At 42.9% G+C, this 17,946-nt stretch overlaps 1 protein-coding gene across 14 annotated transcripts in view; it reads right to left on the bottom strand.

Annotated features, from left to right (window-relative positions):
- Positions 1-17,946, bottom strand: part of ZMIZ1 (zinc finger MIZ-type containing 1) — a 352,884-nt gene that overhangs the window by 295,175 nt on the left and 39,763 nt on the right. For 13 of the 14 annotated variants that reach the window (XR_010832874.1, XM_048074827.2, XM_067000629.1 and 10 more), the window contains exon 2: positions 3,700-3,810. The gene's annotated coding sequence lies outside the window, so the exon portion shown is untranslated. Of the gene's footprint in view, positions 1-3,699; positions 3,817-17,946 lie in introns of those variants that run through there. The other variant, XM_048074843.2, reaches the window with a different exon arrangement.

Genomic DNA, 17,946 nt, shown 5'->3' on the forward strand with positions numbered 1-17,946 from the left:
CAGACTTTTGCTTTATTTCTCAACATTTCTTGAACTTGCATGTGAAAGAAGTGATTTAAAAAACAAGTTAATTTCAGCTCTGAATTCTCCACTTGGTGTGTTTAAAACTGTCTAGGATGTGTAAAACTATCATGTTGAAGGTATAAAGTAAGCATCCAGCTTTGTGAATTTTAATTCACTAAACACATTCTAGACATACAAGCATCCTTAAAAACACTGCTGGAAATTGCTCTTCTTCTCAAGTAAGATTTTTAAGATTAAACATTATCCATACCAGAATAAAAAAGTTAAACATGTAACTTTCATGAAGTAAAAAAAAAATAATCAGAAATTTAAAGAAAACAAGATAGCACAGACTCAACTTTAATGAATTTAATTAAGTACTTAAAGACCTTAAGCAGTGGTAAAGTCCCAATTTAAACTGGGAGAAGGTTAAGGCTTTATGAACAGGACTCTGGAAGAACCTCTTGTAAGGTGCAATACAGCTTTGATAGACACTTATTGGATTTACATTTTACTGAGTACAGTCACTGAATCCTAACCCAAAACTTCTCAAAGGATTAGGAGGGGGAAAAAAAAAAAGACTTGAAACAAATACCTTGTTGAAATGCTCTACAAAGGCACAAGAACTATGACCTTGATTTATGTATGAAAAGAGAAATACAAACAGGGTAAGTTTCCCACTGACAGGTAACTTATTACAGGCACACTGCTTAACATCCAGTATCACCCACCTGAAATGCTAGCCGGCAGCAGTATCACCTTTCCTTTGGAGATGGCTCAGATTGATGCAAATGACAGGGCAAAAAAAGAAGGGGGGGATGACAACAGAAGTTCTTTCAAAATCAGTGCAAAATCATCATACTAGATGCATGGATAATGAACACGATTTCTGAAACAATCTGAATGGAGATATGGCTGCTCTTTCAAGGAACAAAAAAATGATCAAAAACAATCTTTGCACACATTTAGTTAAAGATGGGGAAGGAAAGCTCAGCATTAAATGCGCAAACACCATAAGCTGCGGGCCACTAGCCAAACCTGATCTGTCGTTGCCCTGTCCCTGCCCTGCCTCTGCCCTCCTCTCTGTTCCCATTCAACACTAACCAGGGCAGGGGCCTCCCCGTCCCCCACCTTTCCTGACCCTGCTCTAGTCTCACACATGGGCAAGAATTTCCTTTAGCTTTGGTTCTCAAATTTCAGTATCACACCCAGCCTTTCCTCCCAAAGCTTTTCACCCCAAGGAATACAGACTGCACGATGGCATTTGATAATACAGACTCTTGCTTAAATACCATGCATTTGAAGACAGTTAAAGGACATTTTACAAAGGTACGGCAAAGGGACTTGAAAACACATTTCCTGGGCGTGTGAGCTGGTGCTGCAGCAGCTGGAAAGGGCCACTACCGGCCAGCATGGGGACTGTCTCCCTCTCCTCGCTAACACAGAAAGGAACGCATGCAGACGAGGTGTTTGCGCTGGAGCCGTTCCCAAATGACAACTTTGGAGGGATGATCTGCCTGACATTGCAACTCAGGAAGCACATGCAGGGGAAGGAGGAGGACAGCAGCAAGCAAGGAATCTCCTCCAGATTTCCAGCACTGTCTAAGAAGAAGAAACAGATGTCTCAGACACAGAGAAATGACCAAGGGTCGACTGAGGGGTTGTGCACAGAAAGAAGACAGAAGAACTTGCCTCCGCTGCAAATCACTGCGTGAGACGCATGCTGGTGGGAGGCAGTAGCAACAGCTGATGTCCACAATCCCACCAAACAGCTTGCAGAGTTTTTGCGTGCCACAGCCCCAAAGCCAGGGAGTTTGAAGGCATTCAGAAACCGTACAAAAACTCGGCTGGAGCTATGAATCTTAACAACAGCTTTCCTTCACACCTGCAGCTCAGCCAAGGCTCCCACGTCTCGGTGTGCCCCAAGACTCTGTGTTTCAAAAGGAATTTTAGAGCCCTTGACTTGTCTGGGGGAAAACGGGTCCAACAGCTACAAGGCAGCTTTTGTGGGCTTGTCCTCCCAACACACCACAGCGTCAGCAGCAGAGGCAATGCCTGCCTGCAACAGCGCAGTCAGCTGCATTATTTAGTCTGGCACCAAGGAGAAAAGCTATCATCCATTTTTAAGTTAAATTCAAAGAACCAGCTGGGGACCAGCGATTGCCATTTCTGAAGTGCAAGAAGAGGAGTGTAAGCAGCCTTTCCATAGTAACAAAGATTAGCAGCCTGGAGTCTGACACTCCTCCTGCATTAAAAGATAGGAGACAAAGCGATAGACAGGTAATTACATAGACAGGGCCCTGGGGAAATTGCAAACTCCTCAAGAACCCTTTAGCTGGTCTGTATGTTTCTCCTTGTCTCCATTTCCACTGAAGGTCTCAAAGAAACATTTGCCCATTAGGTCATTAGCTTTATTGCAGAAGGTAGCCAGGCAGCTGGTAGCAGCCGTTCAATAAAGACTTAGCTTGCCTCTGCACCATCACGAACGAGATGGAGAATGAGAAAGAACATCCCAAGGCACATTACCTGTCTGCAGCTTATCCTTGATAAGTTAGTGTACTTAGTCAGTCTGAGGGGTCTGACAAATGAACTCTGACAAATCTCACTGGTACAATTTAAGACATTATTGCATTGCAATGTCTCCCCAAACCCTTCACAAAGGTTAGTACCACAGAACATATCTAGAAGAAAGACATACATCATGCATTGGCTTCCCAAATTCAGAACCTAGCAAGCTCGCATAAACTCCTTCTCAGTGCTAGGCTAAGACATCAAATTGAACTGCAAAGGCTGAGGTCTAAACAGAAGACACTGCCTCCACTACAAGAAGCATGTGCCTCGATCACAGAGTCAGAATGTCATCTCCAAGTACTGCAGCTACCTCCTGAAGAAATACAAATCTAAACGCTGAGTTTCAGTATTAAAATATACATGCAATTTGTCCAGCAGCTTACTTCAGTCTACTCAAGCATCCCATTATGCTCTATGAATTACAGCGCACATACACCCTTGCAAATTTTATGTCTGGAAATGGAAAGACTGACGTGGATTGCATCATAAGATGTCACTGCAAAATGTAATTGCTTGGAGATACTACAAAAAAGGTACTTGATTTGAATTCTCACCCACCATATTTTGCACTTCTGCCCAAAACCTTAAGTCTGGAGAGGTAAAGAATTACCGCCTGTCCGCAACTCTTCACAAAACACCGTTCAGATATGGAGCTGGTGTTCGTTCATATCTTATCTGCCTGTGGTACAAGCAGCCATGAAACCACTGAAGACCCCAGAAAAGACAACCAAGTTAAAAAATAAGAAGAAAAACTTAATGAGATTATATTTTTTCAACTCGGCTTCTTTAGACCTAACTCAGTATCTTCTCATCTAAGCTAATATTCAAAGACTTAGTTAATCAGTCCACAGTACAAGAGTTACATTATTTATTTTTTTCCCCACAAGTATTTAAAAATCTATCTCATCTTCCAATTTTTCATGAGGGACCATATCCCGCACAACGAAGCGAAGCACAAAGTGCACAAATATTTTGCTTGCATCAGACTGTTAAAAGGCAAAGGAAGAGCAACCCATGTTAACCCGGAGACTTTATGTAGACAAGCCTCTTCTAACATCACCCTTCTTTGCAAGAGGAACCGAACAGGCAAGACACCTCAGTGAGCAAATAACAATTGCCTCTTACCTTTTTGAAGAGGCCGCCGCCAATTAGCACATTCCTGGAGCTTCTAATTCAGGCAAGGAAAGGGGGAGGAGGGGGTTGGAGTTGTTTTCTTCCTCAGCACAACAGTATTCCCTAAAGGGGGAAACAAAACAAAAAATAAGTATCTGTCGATAAGTATTAGTTCTGTTCTTTTTAAGGCGCTGCAGATTACAACTACTTCAATGAGCTACCGTGCCTCTCCTTCCCCAGCCCCAAAATATCAGCTCAAGCTGTTCTGTCTCCTATCATCAACTCAAGTAAGGAACATGAAGGCTGAGCCACCTACTACTAAGAAAACGAAGATGGATTCACCCCAGATTGGGATAAAGTCCCATAATCAGGATAGGATAAAGTCCCAACCAAAAATATTTTTGAGCATTCAGTAGTAGAGAAGAGAGAAGTAAACATGCTTCAGCCACACTCGTACCCACTTGTGTAGTAAGTTAAATAAACCACTTTTACTATCAAAGTAGTTGGAAAAAGGCAAATTCCAACTTGTATCCTGAACATACAGGCATACACTGACATTCAAGTGCTTATGTACTCTGCACTGCAAGGATCATATCTAGAATTACGAGGCATGTGCAACCAGTCATAACTTCTATTTCTTTTGCTTGATATAACTATTGTTCTTCTTAAAACAACCTATTTTCTTTAGACAACTTACTCCAGCTACATTGAATCTTTCAATAAATAAGAGAAAAAATGAAATACCAGAATGAAGGGAAAGGGAACCAAAAAGCATTCTTGTGAATAAAAATGCCGTTTAGAAGTCATTTTTTCTCCTGCTTCACTGCCATAAAACCATAATCCGTCACCTCGGATTCTCTCTTTGCCCCATTCTGACCAGGAATTTAAGGAAACTTACCGACATCCAGATTTAATGGGCCCCTCCCTACCTCCAGTACCTGCTTCTGATGAAAGGCAGGAAAATCAAGTGGAAAATTAGTTTGAAGGGTGCATGCAAGCCATTAACATATTTGAGGAAATGGCAATCCACTCAAGGTTCTCCGTGGGGAACGAGCACAGGGAAACACATCCAGTCTGTTCTCCATCACTTTTTGTTAGCTCAGATTCACACAGAAAGCACTGCCCTTTTTCTGTCCCATGGAAAATCCAAATGCAAGACCTCAAAACATGGAAAGAAGCCCACGATAGACTTCTGCACACACCTCCATCACACACATACAAGACAATTATCCTGCCTGCCAAGAGTGCAGAATGGCATAGGGGATCCTAGTCTCCCAGAAGAGATTCTGTAGGTACAAGGAGTTCCAACAGATACAGAACACAGCAGACCACGCAGCACTTCTATAAAAACATCTCCCTCCAGGCCAACCACGTCTGTCTGATTCCAAATGGCCACAGTTCCTGCATTTCTCTCAAGGACAAAAGCTCTGCTCTTCCCTCCTCCTGTCAGCAAGACTTAAAGCTGCAAGACTAATTCTGTCCAGATTCCCCTCTAGATAGGCAATGATTTAAAGAATTCATGAAGTAACAATGGCAGTGTAAATAAACAATGAAAAACTAAATAAGGATCACAAAAAAGGAAAAACACGCACTAAGGAGAGAAAGAACAAGATTAGTGACTCAAAACCTCCTCTACCTTGTTACACTCACCATAAATAGGTCATGCAATATCTGACTATGCAGAAGAAGGGAATCCAAGACAAAGTCGACCTGTTCAAGACTGTGCCTCCCCAGCCTGTTCCCTGCAGGCGAACCTTCCTTCCCACACTGGTTTATTCCACTTGCCTGATGTCCTACGTCCCCTTGGCATTCCCACCTGCCGTCAGACTCCAGTCCCCTTTGCGCTAATTGATGCAAAGCAACTTAAGCCAACACTGGGAGTACTCATACTCTTACACTTAAAAGAAGGGGACACGGTACTACAGCCCTCACTGCAGAGACACAGCAAGGAGTGACCTTCCGTGAGCTGCTGCTGACACACAGCTGTCCTGAGGCAACCTGCTACGCTCTACCTGCTGAGCAGCTCAGTGAACACCCGGTCACTATATGTTATACCCCCCAAACACCCTCTTGTTTTGCATCCCCAAGTCTAATGCATCATTTCCCCCTTTTTTTCCCCCATTATTAAATCAGAATAATGCTTTAGACAGCATTTTTCTCTCTGCTAAGAGAAACTCCCCACCATAAGTCAGGTAAAGTCTGTTAAGAATTGATATATTGGTTACATTTCAAGTGCTTAAAAATTTTACACTTTCATCCTCTTACTGCCAAAAGAAAAAATTTAGAGTCGATGCACAAGATTCAGAGGAAGCATATTTTTAGTCAAACATAAAATCAAGGTGGCAAAAAAGAAGGCTAAGTGCAAAAAGCTAAAGTTTATTAACAGCATCCTCAAAGACAGGAATCTGTCATAAGTACCACTTAGGGATGTAGTTTTGACTCAGACATCACTTCCCTCAAAGAAAGTGAAATTGTTCTGTTCTCAAATCCTCAGGCAATAAAAAATGAATTAAAATGAGCAGAAATAATGCATTACCTAAAAGTCAAAATCTAATTGGAGAAATCTAGTGAAATGACGTACTATACAAAAAGACTTGACTCAATTTCTGGCAGGACCAGAGATAATTTATTTGAGAAAAATGTCAAAATGTTTTGGGTCTACTGCTACGACAGGAAGGAAACAAACAGAAAACTGGGAAACATGGTATGGAAACCAACAAATCATTGACATCAACATTAGATAAGTGAGGAGGCATATGTTAAGACAAACACCCTCATATGGCGTGTGAGTCAACTTCTGCAGCAGATTCAGCCAAGTTACTTTCCTATATCAAGCTTAATAAAAATCATCCTCAATTCCCCCAGCCAGAGCTGGGTTTTCACCAAGTCTTGCACTACACATGGCAGTTCTGGACAGTGCTCGAACAGAAGGTTCAGAACTGGACCAGCTATTCTGAAATGCAACCTCGACTTCCCTTCTTCCCAAAGGACCAGTGCCAAAGGGTTTGGAAACCCTTCTTTCCAAAGGATCAGTGCCAAATGCATTCCTCTTGGTGTATAATGGAAATACACATTTTTTTCCAGGTGTTAACTAAATCTATCCCATTTCCCACAGTTAAATGATCCTGCATGATATTCATTAGGATCTAATCCTTATTTTAATTGATTCAGAGACATTTTAAGCTCAGAAAATAATGAGTTTTGAGAAAGTAGCTCCTCTCACTTCCAGTCTGAACCACAGAGCCAACAAAGAGCTCATCCCCTTTATGTGATGCGACAGTGACAAGGAACTCCCTTGACATCAGGCCTGCTCCCAGCTGGCCAGGGAACTGCCCTGTTAAAGGTAGCCTCCATCATACACAACTGACCCGGAAGGCTTTCTGATTTATTGCATCTCCTGTTATGTTTATTACCTTTATCACAACAAGAACTAGAGGAAGGAACAACATCAGAGTGTTTCTGTACATAACAACAACCCCCCAACTTCAATCCCACCCCCCCCCCGCTTCATTTATAACATAAGGCAAAGCAGGGTTAAAGAAGAACAGCACACGATCACCAGCTTGCACACTTCAGAGGGGCAAAAACCAGTCTTCTCAAGGTTCTTCAGTCTTCATTTTCCAAATGGCTACCTTCCTTCAGGTAAAATAAACACTTGCTCAGCTTACACTAATAGAAATAGGTTAAGTTCATATCACAATAAAATATGTTTTTATAGTCGTCTGTTTTCAACCTCCTCAACAAGGCTTCATCTAAGAAAGTAACTACTCCATGAATAACCATTGAGATAGAAATAATCACAATTCCTTCTTGTAGAAAACAAACACACAAGATAAAAGCACTCCTATCCACCATGACAGAATTTTCGTCCAACCTCTGGTTGAAATGTTCCTTGGAACCAAGCCACAGGGGCTCTCATACACCTCACCACAACCCCGATGGCAGCGGCAGAGGCAAGCAGGGCTCTGGGGGTGCTGCCAGGCACACAGAGATCAGGGCCACAGGCTGTATGGCTTCCGGGGCCACCCTATCAGCACCCATGGGTTTTGGGTGCCCTCCCTCAGCTCTCAGGACTGTACCCCGATCCCTACAGTTTGGAACCAGGAACCTCGCCTCCTTCTGTGGCAGGTTCCTTCTCCAATCCATTTTCTGATATCTGTAACTGAGACAGAGATCGTATGAAAATAAAGCTGCACTTAACATCGCACACAGCTACAGCAACACAGAGATCAAGCTACAAAGAAAAAAAGCTCGTTCAATTCAATATGAAGTGAAAACATCACCGTCACTGGTATGTGTGCACACATGCACACCTGTGCCTTTATACACAGAAAAGAGTAAACACTTCCACCACAAACACCTGTACTGGAGGTATTTGTGCAGGAACAAGCTTCAAATATAAACATTATTTCCACAGAACTCTATCTGCACATAGAGGAAGCTCTCTCGCTCTCGCTCTCTCTCTCTCTCAAGTATCTAGTACAAATAACTGAAAAAGAAGTTATCAAAATATTGTCGGAGAAGTATAGTCAAAGGATAAAAACAGGGTTAGAAAAAATCAAAACAGATCTCACATTTTCCTTTGATTTGCCCAAGGCCTTAGTGGACTTAACAGACTTACCCATCAACCATTGTCCACGTAGAAGACTGTTCTTTATTTATATGAAATACAGTTCTGAAACCATACTTTTTATTAAATTTGAGTCACTTTCATTCAAATGCCAAATATATTAAATGTCATGTTTTTATTTAGAGGTGTTTACATACTTCTTTGCAGCTTAAATATACATCTAGATATTTCTCCACCTGCTTTGTGTCAAAAAAACTCTTCACAAAATGGTATTTGCGCGGATACAAAACTAAGTTTACAAAATCACTACTCATGCGTTTAGTTGACATGCTTATATCAAACCTTCACATGACTTTTATTTACCAGTCTTTAACTGCAATGGCCACCAATACCAAAGAAACCAGTTAAATGTTCTCTTAACCACCAGTAAAAGGTACACACACAAGTAACACACATACACACACACACAATAACATTTTATACCAGATATTTTATATGCAAAGCCTTAAGGACCAAACCCAGTGCACCCAAGCACAGGGGAAGACTCTCCTCTCTTGAAAAATCCGCTCCCTTCCCAGGAAATGTCAGGGGAAGGAATCACTTTTTGTTTTCCCCTTTCAGGCAGAAAGGAGAGGAAGCCACCTCCCTCCGGGGGCCGCGCTCCTCACCCTTCTCCAGGCGACCGCGGTGGCCGGATGCTGACAGGCCAACCAAAATGGCTGTGCCCGCGTGGGACCCGGCCCCGCGGGGCGAGGGGCAGCAAGGCCGCAGGTGCGCAGCAATGGCCTGGCCTGGCCTGCAGTGTCCCCCTGGGGCTCCGTGCCGCTGCAGCCACCCTCACCCAGCTGCAGGGAGGTTGGCTCCTGCCTTGTGCAGCAAACAGGAGGAAAACAGGGTGGGCGGGGGGCACACAGGACACCAGCTGCTGAGCCCAACACGCATTTGTCTGTCCTATCCCTCTGCAAAAAGGGGATACGCTGCGCCTTGGAAATCAGTATCTTTTGAGGCTTGAATCATTTAGCCCATTAAACCCAAGCCTCTAATACGGGTGTTATTTCTTAAAAACATACAGTAAATGCATTAAATTATTGATAGTCATTAAACAGGAAAAAAAATTAAACAGCTCTCAGCTTTTATCAATCATTAATGCAGTTTCCACTTGCGTATCTCACTGGGTTGCTATCACATAGCACGGAGCGAAGAGTACAAATCCTGAAGGCATGAATTCATTTTCTCTGGATGCAGAGTAAAAATATTCTTGGCAACGGGAGAGAGGCTGAAACATGAAGCAGACGGGTTGAAAGGAGGCTTCTGTCTTTTGCAGTAAACAGGTAGCAGCAATACAAGGCAGCGACAATTTTGGGGACCGAGGCCCAACCACTTCCCCCCCCCCGATTTCGGGGCCAGCAGCAATGCCAGCAATCACCTCCCATACCCACCAGCCATTAGGGCCAACCCGCCAGTGCTCCCAGATGTTATCTCTAATGGAAATACATGGTATTGAAATAACGTGTCGGGGAAGAAAGGAGCATTGAGGTCAGTGGTAAAACACCCAGCAACTTCACAGAGACTAAGATCTCACCCCAAGCCTGCCCGCCGCTAGCGATCCAGTGAAACAGATAATGTGCAGAAAAACCCAGATGTCACCAAACTGACAGCCTCAGCTCAGAAAGTGATGGGGACTGAGATAGTCTCTTGAAGCTATTGTGAATCTTTACTGGGGCGAGTTATGACTAGACCGAATGCTTTTATCAGCTCAGAATGACTCACGCCAACACGGGGAATCCGGAGGCAGTTGCCAGTCGGTGGCACCTCGCCTGGCTGTGATGCGCTGGCTAGCTGTGTGGGGAAGTTAAATCCCATTTTCTGTCCATTTTATGGACAGACTGAAAGCTTGTCTTACAAAGGTGCTCTCTCAACTTTCATCCCCCGCAATTTCATTGAAGTTCAGTAGTTTAAAACGCAGCAAAAAGGGAACACCACATATGATTGCAGCATGCAGGGACCTACCTGACCTACTCTGAAGCAGCTACCGTAGGCGAGCCGTAGCTATATAAACATCAATGCGAAGCGCACAGAAACACCAGGTCTGGCTGGAGACAACTCGGCCAGTGAAACCTTAGCCCTGCAGCAGCACTGCTACCAGAACCCAAATTAATTTGTTTTAAACGACCTTGCGCCTATTGAAATGAGCTGTAATAATAGCTCTGGAGCACAGTGCCGACAGGTCAGGAGCTGAACACAATGCCCAGGAACGCTCTGGGGACTCTGCCCACACCCAGAGCCCACTCACAAATTACCAGCAGGAAACACTCGTAACCAAAGTGTTCCACTCTCCATGAGGGCACAAATCTCTTCAAAGAACATTTTTGTTCATGCAGAAAAAACTGAACATTAAAGATGAAAAAAAAGTACAGAAAGAATCTTTGTCTGCTTCCAAATCTAAGTCCTATGGAGTTTTTTTTCCTGAAAACGATTCAAGAATGCACTGAGCCGAGCAACTAGATAATGCCAAATGTTGATACTGAAGTAGCCAGGAAAAGCTGCTGTCACTGGAAAACATTTTCTAGCCTGTTTACAGTCAACTTTGTTACAAAATAAAGACATTTCCAACCATCATCAGTGCAAATCTACATGGAAAAAAAAAAGTTTCCTTTAGGAACAACTCTTATCTTACTACACTGAGCCCCAAGAAAGGTAATACCAGCATTTAAAATAACAATACAAAGCTATTACACATCAGTGAATTGATTTTGATATACATCAACAAACTAAGTAATTCACAATCAATCCCAGTACGCTATTAATCCTTATCTGCATACAGAACTGGGTGAGTAACAGCTCGTATTCTTTGCGCAGCACGCAACAGCTACAAGCTTGTGCCTCGGTCCAGGAACCGCCATGAACTGTGGCGAGATGCTCACTACCCTCCCGACCACGAGCAGTGCACAGCTGTGAGGACACGGGGAATGGAAGTTGAAAGGCACTTTGAGCAGCTCCAGGGCCGCCTGCACCAAGCCGCTGGCACAGCAGAGCAGGCAGCCGCCAGGCTAACAGTCCTCGCTCTGCCACCCCCGGGTGCATCCGCAGGCAGCCCATGGAGCTCTGGCGCTTGCTTTAGGCTCCTCTCTGTATAATGTATTGGATGGGATTACTTTTTCTTTTGACCAAAAGTAGGGATTACTTGTAATGCATCGTTCTTGTCAAGTTCTTTTTTTCCCATAAAGTACTTACCCCACTTTTTTTTTTAAACCACTTAAGTCCACACCTCAAGACACTCCTTCCCCCCAAGAATGCACAATTAAAGAAGATACAACTGCTATTGAATTTTCTCTAGTCTTGAAGCACATGAGCTTTCCAGTAAGTTCTCTGGAATTTTTATTTCAACACCACGATTTGGATTTCTAGCTAAAAGATTCAGCAGGACTGCCCATGCCTCCCTGGCATTTCTCCTTCCCAACCAAAAGCAAGACTAGCATAAGAATCCATAAGCAAGGGTGCAAAACAAAATTTCTCAGATCCCTGAATGCAAATTTCAAGACCGTTACAGATAAGTCTAATGGAAAGCAACTCTGAAATAATAGTTAAAGCTTTCAACTTCTCATTAGTGTTTGTAAGGGATACACTATCAGAGAAGAAAGCTGCATCTTTAGCACAGTATTGAGTTCTTAAACTGAGTTATCACAGATCTAAACATGAGGCTCAACTGTTTGGCACCTATTAATTTCTGAGACGGGACCTTTCTGCATTGAATGTTTGGGTCTTCTGTGGCAGCACCTATACATTCATCCACCCATCCTCTACCCCCTTTATTGTTATTTTTTGTAAGTTGATACCATGATAAAAGTTGCTTAAAATAACAAAGCCAAACAGCTGTCAAACCACCACTAATACGACCTTTCAAGCAGGTTTCCATTTCATAAATCATTTCAGTGTTCTAGTTTCACACCACCCCAGGGAAAGTTACATGCAGAACAGAAAAAATTTATTATCAATATGCAGAGATCATTTGGCAACAATACCAGCTGCTAGTAAAGACTTGTGCAGCAGCACAATGATTTCAAGGCACTGCGCTTGCAATATGGAAGAGATGTTTAAAACCAGTGGGTTAGTTCTAGATTTGCAAAATCAGCAAGAGACAAACAGTTCTGCTTCAAGTGCCCCATCATCTACCTCCCTAAGAGCCAGTGCACAGTAGACATGAGGAAGAGAACAGAGCGTTAGCACTAGGTACTACCTTGCTTCTTTTGCAATGTTTCAGGAAAGCAATTTCAATTATTTTCAGATTTGCTCATCTTCCCAAGTGTCTAGCAAGCTCAGAGACCTCAAAAATGGAAGGCATTAAGCAATTAGTTAAAACTTGTTCATTGACCATGCTCAAAGGCAGTGCTAGCAACATCATAATTCTTCATTTTCTACACTACAGGTATTAATCTACTTATTGTATTGATACTTCATATTATTTTGTAATAACCTACTTTTTAACTAATTCTGATGTTTTCTTTAAAGTTTAGGAAGAAATGATTAGGAATTCCCTTGTTCTGATCTCTAATTCTGATGCCTTTTTTTCTTTGAGATAGGCTTCTCCAGATCAGTGGTCAGTGGCTGACACTTTGAACTTTAGTCTCCCAGAGTAGAAGGAAGAATCGGTGAGTCAAAATCTGCATGTATGTGTATGTATCTGTATTATTATTATCATAGCTATATTTCCCACCTCCAGATCATTTGCTTGTCCTGAAGCTTGGAGGGTCACAAACAGCTCTCAACACGTTTCCTCTGGACACTGATCCCTGATCCAAGAGCTAATGGCTAGTTAAAAGACATTCAGCCTCTGGAATTTATCAGAAACCAAAGCAGAGGGCGAAATGACTACCTACAAAGGATCCTTTACAAGGACCTTTTCCTGCACAACTCTCTCGCTACTGACAGCTCTGCTATTCCTACACACCAGTATGACCTACACCTACCAGTCTAACCGCACTATGCGGATGCCTGCCACAACATGATGCAATTCATGACTTACACTATCTACATTTTTCTCCCAAGCTTAGACGTTTTTCCCCACAGCTTCTATGTCCCATGTAAATAATTTTCTCCTCTAATCAAACGATTTGGAACAGTTCACAGATTTTAGATAGAGTAAGTTGAGTGAGAAGTACTTAATAACCGATCTTTTGAAATTATCAAATAAAACAATATTTTCACAACTACTACAGCTATAGCTAGTACGAAGCACACAGCTAGGATTTCAGTAAGAGCTCAGCTGAGCATTTTTCATGAACAGTAACAGAAAATGCAGTAGGAGAAAGGGGAAACTTAGGATCAAAGACAGAAACAACCAGCAGAGCAGTCAGACCCTGAAGTGTCCACGCCTAACAGGTAACCATCTTTCAGACAGGGTCCGAGTCTGTAAATAGCAGCACAGTAGGAATCGCTTGACTTCCCTGGGCTTTGTACAAGACAATTAGCAGAAACAAGGCTTACATGGCTGATCCCGCATCTCCAGTTTGGTTCATCCCTACTTTCACATGTCAGCACTAATCTCTTACAAATATCGGCCGGAGTTTATACGCTAAGAATTCCAATTAACGCAGAATAAACCCACTGCATTTCTCTGAAATTTGCAAACATAACCCAAGGCTTTTTTCCATGGTATCACCTGCTCTGTGCTTCCCTGGGCAGCATCTTGACATACCTCTCATGCACCACATACTGCTGCCAAGCTCTTCAGCTGGTGGGACAAGGACAGTCAATGATTTCACCCCCAATACCTCAGGGACCAGTTTAGAATACAAAATTAAAAGCTGCATTAACCACAGGAGCTCCATTTATACCGGACATGTATAAGGAGAACTGAATCAGTGGTAGAGAGTTTTTCAACAAGGACATGAGGAGAATCACCCGTCAAAAGCATCTGTATGTTTTAGAAAGCCAAATCTCCCTATGTCTGTATCACTAAGACGTATCAAAAAGCTACTACTTGTGGCCTTTTGTTGTTACTCTATTAGCTGCAATTACAAACCATTACTCTAAAAATTTATGCACAAATATCACTTGTCAATAGAACTCGAAAAAATAATAGAGTGCAATTTTTACCAAGGGGACTGTGAGAGAATTTTCCATCTGACTGTGGCACCTATGCAAAGCTTCTCAGCAGCTCGTTCCATGACAATGGATTTGCAAGGCAAGAACTGAGGGGATTATTTGATTCAGCATCTACTCAAGTGGCCAATTCCTTCAGCAATCAATACTAATCAACAAGCTAAAACCTTGTAAGAAAAATCTGAAAGCATTTGAATCCTTCCTGCTGCAGCAAGCAAGACTGAGGCTTTATGGCCCAACACAGACACCTCGGACACTGCTGTTTTGGAAAATCAATTTTACCTGGGATTTAAAACAGACCTTAGGTTTCTTCCCAAATGCCAAAACACAAAATCCACCTTTTAAATGAGATCCTGTTAAGAAAAACACACGCATATGCATAAACAGCTTAGGTCTAACATCATCTGTTTGTTACTTCACACTTCAGCTGTGCAAAATAGGCCTTAACATGAAGATGGGGGACAGGGATTGAAGTAGGAGTAACTCGTTTTAGAGTGAAATACAGGCCTTTCTCCCTCTCACATACACACAGAACTTGTGCATTAATAACAATGGCGATCTTACTTCTTCCTTTTATTCTTATCTTTCAGGGTGAGTGCAGGGGTTCTTAAGAGAAGTGAATTGTGTTGCTCTGACAGTATACGTGGGGAAAGCAGAGTGTCAAAGCCTTCTTAAAAACAGACTAAAAGCACACATCTCTTAGGTTCTTAAGGGAGGGGAACAAAAAGATTTAAGTTCGGTTTTTAAAAAAGATTTTAGTTCTGGTTTGCTTCATAAGGCCCATGTCTCCCACACATGTACTTCCTCCAGCGTCATTAAAATAGAAACCTTCAGGTGGTCAAGCAGGCCAGAGGGCCTTTAGCATCCATTAAGAGCCAGTTAAAAATGCCATTTGAAAGCTATTTTACAAGCCCTTGCTTACAACTCCTCAAAAAGCATAAAGGACACAAGTGTGCTTTCCTCTCCAGAACACGGTCACTCCAAGTCCCACTGCAACTACTCAGTAATTCTCAGCGGAGCTGCAGCAAGCAGCCGAAGCCATACACAAGGCGTGGGGCCAGCAGGCACACCACACCGCATCACACCATCCTGAATAGGTCAGGGCAGAGCTGGGGGGGGCACAGAGCATGTGGCAGGGCCACAAGGATGCAGGGTAACTGGGGCCATGCAGCCATCGGGTGGCAGGGAGCCTCACCTATGGTCACCGAGGGACAGCTCTGCTATGTAACAGGAAGCACGCCGACTCCAAGCTGTCCGGACAGCCACGTTCAGAAAGGAACCGGTGCTTGGGGTTCCTAGAAGACAGTCCTAGGAGAAGGGGGATCTGTAAGCGTGGGCTATTCTGCAGCACTAAGCCTGGCAACGAGGAACAGTCGTGCAAACACAAACTGAAAACATCAGCATTCACAGAAATCCACCTTCGGATCCAGCAGAGGTTGGCAGGCTAACTAGACCTGAACTTAGTGTTTCAAATAAAGCATGAGAGCAATTCAGACACAAATTTAGGTAACTGTGTAAGATATATAACCAGAGAGTCCTCTCTGATGACCCACGGCTCATTTGATCACATACCTGCTGCTCAGCTCTGTGCCCTGCTGGGCAAAACACAGGAACCATGCCTAGCAGACAGGTCCTTTCTTCCACAAACCTCAAGTCTGCAGACAAATGAATACAAGTGTGCATGCACAAATATATATATCTGTGTGTGTGTATATATACATATACATACGCGTATGTATATAAATATGTATATACACACATTTTTAAAAGCTAAAGAAGCAGCTATACTTTGTATATATTGACATGTACCTTTCATATACATTGAGGCTTGTTTATGCAGAAGAAAGCTCAACATCGCAGAAACAGCCAAGTTACAGTTTTTGCACTAGGCAAAGATGATTAAAACCTGAATATTTCATAGTGGTGAATCACACTGCCAAGTCTCCAGGGACCAGAGCAATTTCAATTGGCATAAACGAACGTTTCCCAATCTTCTGCTGCTTCTGTAATGAGTTATGTTCAAGCCCTGCCAATCACTTCTCAGCAGACAGACCCACTCTCCAGCTTTTCAGCTCTATTCACCGCTCACGAGTGCTGTGAAGGCTGTGCTTGCTTCCACATGTGCCACTGCTGTTGTCTAACAGCAACAGCGTGTCTGCACTTTGGACCTTTGGCCACAACCGCCCGTGCACTTCCTCACAGCTTTCCTGACCCAGGTCTGTGCAGAGCTGGCAAAGGGAGAGGCCTTGATGCAGCAGAGCCCATTCTCCTGTCAGTTTTTATCTCCCCAAATGAACAGACAGAGTAATTTATGGATCAGCAAAGTAGGAAGAAGAACCCAAACAAAGCCATTTTAGTCCCTGTACCCACGTTTGGGCTGGCTGCCCCGTGCCCAAACTGCGAGCCTTTCCACGCCAGCAGCTCCGCCGAGCAGATCTCTGGAAGCCTTCTGATCTCACACGCTAACACACTCCCTCCTTGATGCAACTTTAACCTCAAGAGAGGAGAGGAAACAAGCTGCTACACACAGATTAGAGCTGATGAGCAGTAGGTAATGACTGGAGCTGTGTCAAGTTGTGGTTACAGTTTTTTATTTTTTTCTTGTTTAAGGTATGGATGGGTTCACACTCAAGTTGCCTTTTGAGCTTACACAGTGCAAATACCTGAACTTCAACCAAAACTCACCCAAAAAACACTTGTAGGGACTTGCCTAAATGGCACAGGAATCTTCTGGCAGATGGAGGCACAGTTTTGCTTGGAGGGTTCAGACAAAAACACTTTCAGATAAATAAAAGGAAGTCAAATTGTAGACAACCAAATCCCATTTTTTTCTTCTAAAAATTGACACAACATTGCCAGCCTGGTGTGTGGTCATGTACTAGTTCTACACTCAAATCTGCTAAAAATTGAGCTAACAGAGCCAGGACAAGTTTTGCTGACACCTACCTTTGACTTTTAAAAATAAAGCTCTCTCGCAGGTCCTCAGCCTCGTTTTATCAAAACATTTTTACTTCTTCCTTAGATGACCTTCCTCAGTAAAAGATTAAAAGTGCTGACAAGACACCCTACTACCAGCTGGCATCCTCGCTCCTGTTACCACCAGTGGATTTACATTATCAGATTGCTGTTATTTTTTGTATTTTAGCTTTGGCTGTTTCTTAAAGGCCCTAGCACAAAATCCAAGGTCCAAAGGCTAAGACAAAGATCCCATGCAGTGATAAAAGCACACAAGTGTAATGATTTAATGTACTATATCAGGTGTCGCTGCATTATGAATACAGGGATGCTGCGTCTATGTGTGTTCCAGTATGTGGGTCTTCTGGATTTATAAAAAAATAAACAAGAACAGGTCTTTTCACTCATTCCAGCACCAATGTTAGCCTATAAGATCATTTTTTTGAGGAATTATCAGCAGTAAGTTAATTATCAAGTTTTGTTCATATACACAGGAAAAAAAAATACTGGAAATAACCCAGTAAAGTCAACAGCACCTTTTTTTCCTCTCACCTCCCAGCACCTCAAATGCTAACAGGTGTACATTAATCCATTGGTTCTGAGGCCTCATAAGCTATCTCTACTTAAGACCC

The sequence above is a fragment of the Anser cygnoides genome, chromosome 7, assembly GCF_040182565.1.
Source record: "Anser cygnoides isolate HZ-2024a breed goose chromosome 7, Taihu_goose_T2T_genome, whole genome shotgun sequence".
NCBI classification, from domain to species: domain Eukaryota; kingdom Metazoa; phylum Chordata; class Aves; order Anseriformes; family Anatidae; genus Anser; species Anser cygnoides.